Source organism: Corvus brachyrhynchos, unplaced genomic scaffold (assembly GCF_000691975.1).
Source record: "Corvus brachyrhynchos isolate BGI_N302 unplaced genomic scaffold, ASM69197v1 scaffold5, whole genome shotgun sequence".
NCBI classification, from domain to species: Eukaryota; Metazoa; Chordata; class Aves; order Passeriformes; family Corvidae; genus Corvus; species Corvus brachyrhynchos.
This window is the reverse complement of record NW_008238321.1, coordinates 2,242,882-2,249,604: the sequence shown is the minus strand read 5'-3', so window position 1 is coordinate 2,249,604 and position 6,723 is coordinate 2,242,882. Positions and strand designations below refer to the sequence as shown.

The window sequence follows — 6,723 nt, the reverse complement described above, 5'->3', positions numbered from 1 at the left end:
TGAACCCTCTGGTCTCTGTGAACTGGGCCTCATGTGCAGCATGAATCCCTCGCTTGAAAATCAGTCCCAACATGGAAATAAAAGGCAGATGTCTCATTTTGTTTTGTTCTTCTGCTGAAAACATCCAGGTTTATTACCTAAAGATGACTCTGAAGAGCCACTGACTTCTCATAACCACTCCTTCTGCAGAAAGATCAAAGCATTGTCAGCACAGCCACGTCATGCAGACAGGCAGCACGTACTTCAATAAATGACATGTGAGTGCCCTTGTGTCCCTTAATGTAAAGGAGATTAAACATGCAGCAGCCTTTCTGAGGAAGCAAAACATGGTGGACCAGGCTGTGTTCAAAGCAGACATTAATTTATGTATAAAACCAAGATTGCTCAAAAGTGCAATAGGACCAATCTTCACACCTTGGCTAGTACAGAGAGCTGGGCAACTTTTTTTTCACAAGAAATAGCTGCAGAAGGAAAGATAATAAGTCTACCAGATACAAATTCGATCTTCCACATTGTCACCTATCTGTATGTTCCTGTACAGTTTCATTTGATTTGAAATTTAGGCAGTCAGAAGCTAGCTAGGACAGCTAGCAGTGCAAATAACCTTTCTTCTCCCCTTTTTAAAGGGAATAATTTTTTCATCTCCCTGGAGAGACTGAATTCTGTCTGCTGAAAAAATGCATCTATTCATTTTGTATGAAACACCAAATAACTGGGTTACCTTCAGAATGGCCCCATGTTCACTTTTTATTTCTTTGTACTCAAATTGCCTTGTCTTCACCAAACTGGAGCCAGCCTTCCTTTCAAAAGGCATTGCCCATATTTGTGATATAAAACAAATAAAAGCAGCCTGGATTTATTGAGACATGCCCATTATTCACCTTGCCTGATAAGCTGAGCTGATCCAATGAGATGATGGCTTTCCAGTTATAACTTGTATCTCTGGGAATTAGGACCACAAATATTCTGTGGATTGTATCTCCCTGACAAAGTCTACATCCCAAAGAATACAGGATGCTCAAACTGGCAATAACAAACTAAGGTAAAGGAAATTTTAAGATATTTAGTCCTACAAGATTACAGTTTTGTAACACTGAGAGCTGCAGTGCCTTGAGCCCAGGAATGTCCTGCTGCTGCCAGTGTTGCAGTGTGATAGCACAGTGGACAGTAGGAGGTAATCCCATTTTAAAAGCCAAATCAACAAACCAATCAAACACACAGGACTGCAGACACCCTCCATTCTTACAATAAAACTATCTACTAACACAGGTGAATTCCCCATATTACACAGGAGGCACCAAGCAGTTCAGATAAAGGGGGGTTTATCATTAGCATTCCCAAAGCAGCAGCTCTAGAGGCACTGAAAGGAAAGTTTCACATAAGAGCAAAGCCCTGTGTGTTCTTTGGCAGTGAGGTAAAGCACATGACTGGGTGTGCAGTCTCTTGCTTTTCATCCATTTTTGGAGCCCAGCATTTTAAACCACTGAAAGACACAGATAAAGTGGAGGGCACTCATAAAAGGCAGATGAAAACAAAGCGTCCACGCCTTCATCTGTGTGAAGAGAAATGCACAGGAAGATTCCTTTGAACTCCTTTGCAACATGCAGTCATGCAAGGCTGCCTCTTGGTCTTGCACAAACTGGAGTTTTGGAGCTCCTGGGCTTAATATGAAGACAAGTGGCAAAAACAACAAAGAAGAAAACCTGTCTTCTGATTTCCATGTATCTGTCGCTCATGAACTCAAATTTCTATCAAACTGTTTAGACTAATAAATCTTGCAATGAGTGGATTTCTCAGCAGTGGCACCATTGGCTGTTGCCTGACATTACAGCCTCTCTACTCCTGCTTTAACTACAGTTTGTGCAATCCTCTGGCCAAGAGCAAAATACCCCCACAGAGCAGTAATATGTTTTCTAAGAGACTCAGCTCTACAAAACTTCCCTGCTTCTATTCTCTCTTCACATTTCAGTGGGTAAAAATCCCAAAGTACTGAGCATTTTTAATCTCTGATTACTCCCATCAGTTTTTTCTTAACTGCCTTTGGGTGAAAAAGTGCACAGAATTCTGCTGTGCTTGATTATTAGTGCATGGATAGATCTGAACTAGTTCTGCTTAATATCTTGCAACCTTTGTCTTTCTTTTTCAGTCTAAATTTGATTTCTCATGGGATTAAGGGCATTTCATTGAATGTTTTTATTTATAACTTGCTTTCTCAAGCCTTCCTTTGGAAAGGACTTGCAGAGGATGGCCAAAAAAAAAGGTCGGGGTGGGTGGGAAGCATTCCCAGGCTCTGCTAAAAATTAAATTTATGTGAAGAAGTTTGCTACTACACTCTATTACATTACCATCCCAGACGGAAAACAGCCATATTCCATATGGTTCACTGTTGAGTGTTTGTTTGCAGGTTTGTTTTGGATTTGAGAACCAGCTGCAGTAGTGCTTTGCACAAACCCAGCTGAATATCTACACCTACAGACACCGAGATATGTAATGTGTGCAGGAATTACAGCTGCTGCTGTAGCCCCACAAGTTAGCAAGGAAACATCCACTGAAATGCTGGCTGGTAACTGAAGCAGGTCAAGGAACAAAAAAGGTTAGATCATAAACTAACAGAACTCCCTGAAAAATAAAAATTGCATTCGTCTTCTCCTGACCTTAAGATGTGAGATGCTTGAGAATGTGAAACTCCAATCTCGGAGTAGATAAAATGTTCTGATGAACAGTATGTGCTCAGCCTCCTGCCAGATAGGATTACTTTTTTCTCTTCTGTTTAAGCTATATGTGCAACCTCTGCAGCTTCACTGTTAGCAGAGGGATTTTAAAAACTACTTTATTCTAAAAAAGCTGTATCTGTTTCAGATAAGTTCTTGGAATTCAAATGCAACTACACCACCAGATCTTCCCCTGGTGTAAAAGGAACTACCTGAGAATTCACTCTCTGATTTTTATCAACTGAGATTGTCACTTGATCAAGGAAATTATCCCTTCTGAGAAACCAGAACTTTGGAATAATTTCTCTGCTTTTTGTCCCATTCTGTTATGTATAAGCCATCATACCTTCTTCTGTGAGTGTCACAGCACACAAATCTTAAAATTGTGTAGCAAATGCAGAGGCTGTGAAAGTTTGGACCAGTGAACAGCACCAGATTGAGCAGTATTGCAATCTCCATTTTCTTGTATGCCCTGCACAGAAACCTTAAACAGTGACAGTGTCTCTGTGCATTTTATTAATGACACTGTTCTGGGGATCAGCCACCACATTGTGGGCTTGAAAGGTGACCCCCCTTCAGTACTGGAAGAGGACATTGGTCTTCCATCAGCAATTTAAAGTGTGTGTCTTCTGTAGCATATTGAGCTCTTCACAAGAGCTCTTACATCAAGCAGCTTCTTGACAGTCAAATCCTTTCACCAGCAAGGTCTCAACTGGAAAGTTCAATAAACATGGGAAGTTACAGCTTCAGTGGGTCTGAAGCAATAATGTAGGAGATTCCTGATGTGCTTGATATATTGCACCCCACTGGTACTGGAGCTATTCAACTGGAAAGTCATAAAACAAAATAAAGCTCTGGAGCAGGAATTATTCAGTCATTAACACCACAGACATTCAGCCATTAAATCTCTCCTACCAAACACACAGCAGAGCCATCACAGCCAGAACTCTGTGTGTGTGTGGAGACCTGACAGCCCCATGGATGCTGTCTTGGGGCCTTGGTACACATACCAATAATATTTCCATAAATCACAGGGATTTGCCACAAGGTTTACCTAGGATGTGAAATCACATTATTTTGCTACCAGCAGCACTGGCTGCTTTGTTTTAGGAACCTCAATGCCCCCGGTGTATGTTCCAGGAAAAGAATGAAATAAATTCAGATTCTTCGTAACAGCTTGATAAGAACTCCTCAGTGCTCTGGAATCAGAGCTATAACACACCTGAGCTTGTGCAAAGCACAGAGCCCTTCTCCAGTGGAATCACTTCATCCAGCATCCCTCCATCACTGCTGCTGGCAGATTCAGAACATGGAAGACAGCAATGAAGGAATTCATTGCCACGAAGAAATGTCAGTTTACCGAGATGAGAATCAGGATCCTGAAGGAAAAAAAAAACAATTTTATCATCACCTTGCAGTAACTTCTCTTCTTTTCTAACGCAGGGGTTTGCAAAATACTAAATAAATCAGAATGAGAAATCATTACTGTGAAGATGATGCAAGGACAATGACGAGTTGAGCCCAAGCCTGAGGGGGAGAGACTTAAGGAAAGCTATGAAGCACTGAAGCAATGAGGAAAATTGGAGGACTAGAGAGTCCATGTAGGAGCCACAGGAATAAAGGGGCTTTTATAGCAGAAGAGACAGACCTCTGAGCCTCTCACAATCCTTCATTCCATACAGCTTTGTTTATTATAGCATCTTTCTTTCCTAAGGCTGGAGTTTAAGACTGTGATTTATATTTCAGAGCTATTTTTTTTTTCTGACCTTGAAACACAGGGGAAAAAAAATACTGAAAAGATTTTTCAAAACAACCGTGGGGAAGCTCTAATGCAGCCTTTGCTTACCTCCGCCAGGGCTGGAGGTATTTCAGGCTCCAAAGGCAGCACAAACATGAGATGTTCCAGGCCTTGTCACTCTGGCTGGTGTGAGACACTGCTCTTTGCTGAGTGGCTGAGAAAAGTATTGGTACGGTGTCAAAAAGCCTACACAGGGTTAGAACAGGAACTCAAATCTGCCTGTGCAGGCACCAAAAAATTATAAGGGAAGTTATCATATTAAAGCAACCTGACTTTTTTCTCCCCTTAAACTAATCAAAGGCTTGTGCTGATTGTTGAGGATGGGGCTATTGAAAGAAAGGGTCTGAACTGAGAGATGCAAATGCATGAGAGAATTCCCAACCACTTCCTTCCAAAAGTTGAATCAAACCTGTGGGCAAAAGGACATGAGGGAGCCTGGAACATCCATCCCCACACCAAACCCACTCTGCAGTGGCCACATCAGCAGAATCTTCACTGGATGGGTCCAGTGGGTAACTAAGGGGAAGCAGGATGGTGTCTTGTGCCACCAGTCTGGGTATTTCACACCACGGTCTCACATCCATCCCAGGAAACTTCAAGGAGCTAAAGAGCATAATCAGTGAAGGGAGTTAATCAATGAGCAGAGACAGGCATCTCTGGAGGGCAATTCAGCCCAGCTAGAACCAATCACCCTGTCACCTGTAGGGGAGCAGAGGCCAAGTGTGCTCCAAGTTCCAGTGCCTCAGTGAAGTGCCTGAAGCTCGATGGAACAAATCTCACCTAAGAGGCTTTCAAAGACCCTTAATGGCTACTGGAAGTAATCACAGATTTCAGTGAGTATGGGTCAGGATTTAACTTCATCCTATTTTGGTAGTAAAAAAGTCAAATGCAGCCGTAAGCATTTAAGAAGAGAAAAAGAAGTCACAACTGAGTTTTTTTCTGAGATTGGGATCTCTTTCAGTTTATCAGAGTGAAAGGTTGTGATATTTCCTGTTAGGTCCTTTAGTGCTGTTTTCAGAATTCTCCGGTCTCCCTCTTAAATACAAATCCAAGATCTGGATATCAACTTAAAAAAAAAATAGTCTGCCAAAAAAGAAATTAAATGGTAGTTTTAATTTCTGTCAGTAGAACCCATACTATTTGCCCCCCAAGTTTAATGTCAATGCAAGAGACGAAATAACATTCCCTTTCACAAACAATCAAAGATGATTTCTTTTTCTTTTATGCTTTTTGTCAGCAGCGCCAACTTTTTTGAGTTACTGTTAAACGCAGTCATTGTAAACAGAGCTCAAACCCATCTACTCCTATTATCTCACTGCACCATAAATTGCCTTGATAGTGAAATAACAGCAACAAGACTGCAGTGTTCTTCCTAACAATCCCTGCTATGACTGAAGTGGATAGGTCATGTACACAAAGCCAAGAGCAGGCTTTGGCCACAGCAAAGTGTTAAGAGATATATCAGTGAAACAGAAGCTGTCACTTACACAGTGTCAGACATATAGAGCTGCAGTTAATTATCTGTATTGCTGCAGCATCCAAAAACCTTAAATCCAAACCCAAATTCTATTCTTCAAAGTGACAAATAAGTAGAGAACATAAAAATAGCCCAGTGAGGCAAGAACTAAAGCCTGTTGTAGAACAGACAGGGCCCATAACCCAGGCAGACAGGAGATGCTGCCTGTGCAGGTCCGTGGGACAGGGAACCCTCACTGCCTGCCCACCCACTGCCAAATGCCACAGGAAAACCTTTATGAAGGGGAGAAGAGGCTGGGAGGAGAGTTTAGTTATAGAGAGCTCCTGCTGAGTGCAGGAAAACCTTCAAGGTACATCTCTCACCATCTAGCAGCTGCACTTTTAAGGGTTTTAGCAGGGCCCAGGTGAGAGCTGGTAAATCAAGAGTAATAAAAAGGATAATGGGGAAGAGGAGGAGGGAGCAGTAGCCATGAGCAGTGCTGCAAATGGGAACAGCTCACTTATTCCTGACCTGACTGGGAAGAGGGAAGCAGTGATGGAATACAAAGAGTGACATGGGCAAGGGCACAGACCAGAGGAAATCACCTTTCCAGAGGCTTCCCAACAGCTACGAGGAAGGCAGACCACAGTCACCAAAGTGAGAAAAACAACTGCTGCAGTAATTGGAACAGGACACAACAGCATTTCAGGCCCTGTTTTGATATATGAATGTGGGGGGGAAGTATATTGCAGCAGGAA

At 42.2% G+C, this 6,723-nt stretch overlaps 1 long non-coding RNA gene across 1 annotated transcript in view; it reads right to left on the bottom strand.

Annotated features, from left to right (window-relative positions):
* Window positions 1–7: 7 nt before the first annotated feature.
* The window catches only part of LOC108446676, a 35,282-nt gene continuing 28,566 nt past the window's right edge, over window positions 8–6,723 (bottom strand). The window contains exon 3 of the long non-coding RNA XR_001861954.1: window positions 8–4,090. This is a non-coding gene — a long non-coding RNA (uncharacterized LOC108446676). The remainder of the gene's footprint in view (window positions 4,091–6,723) is intronic.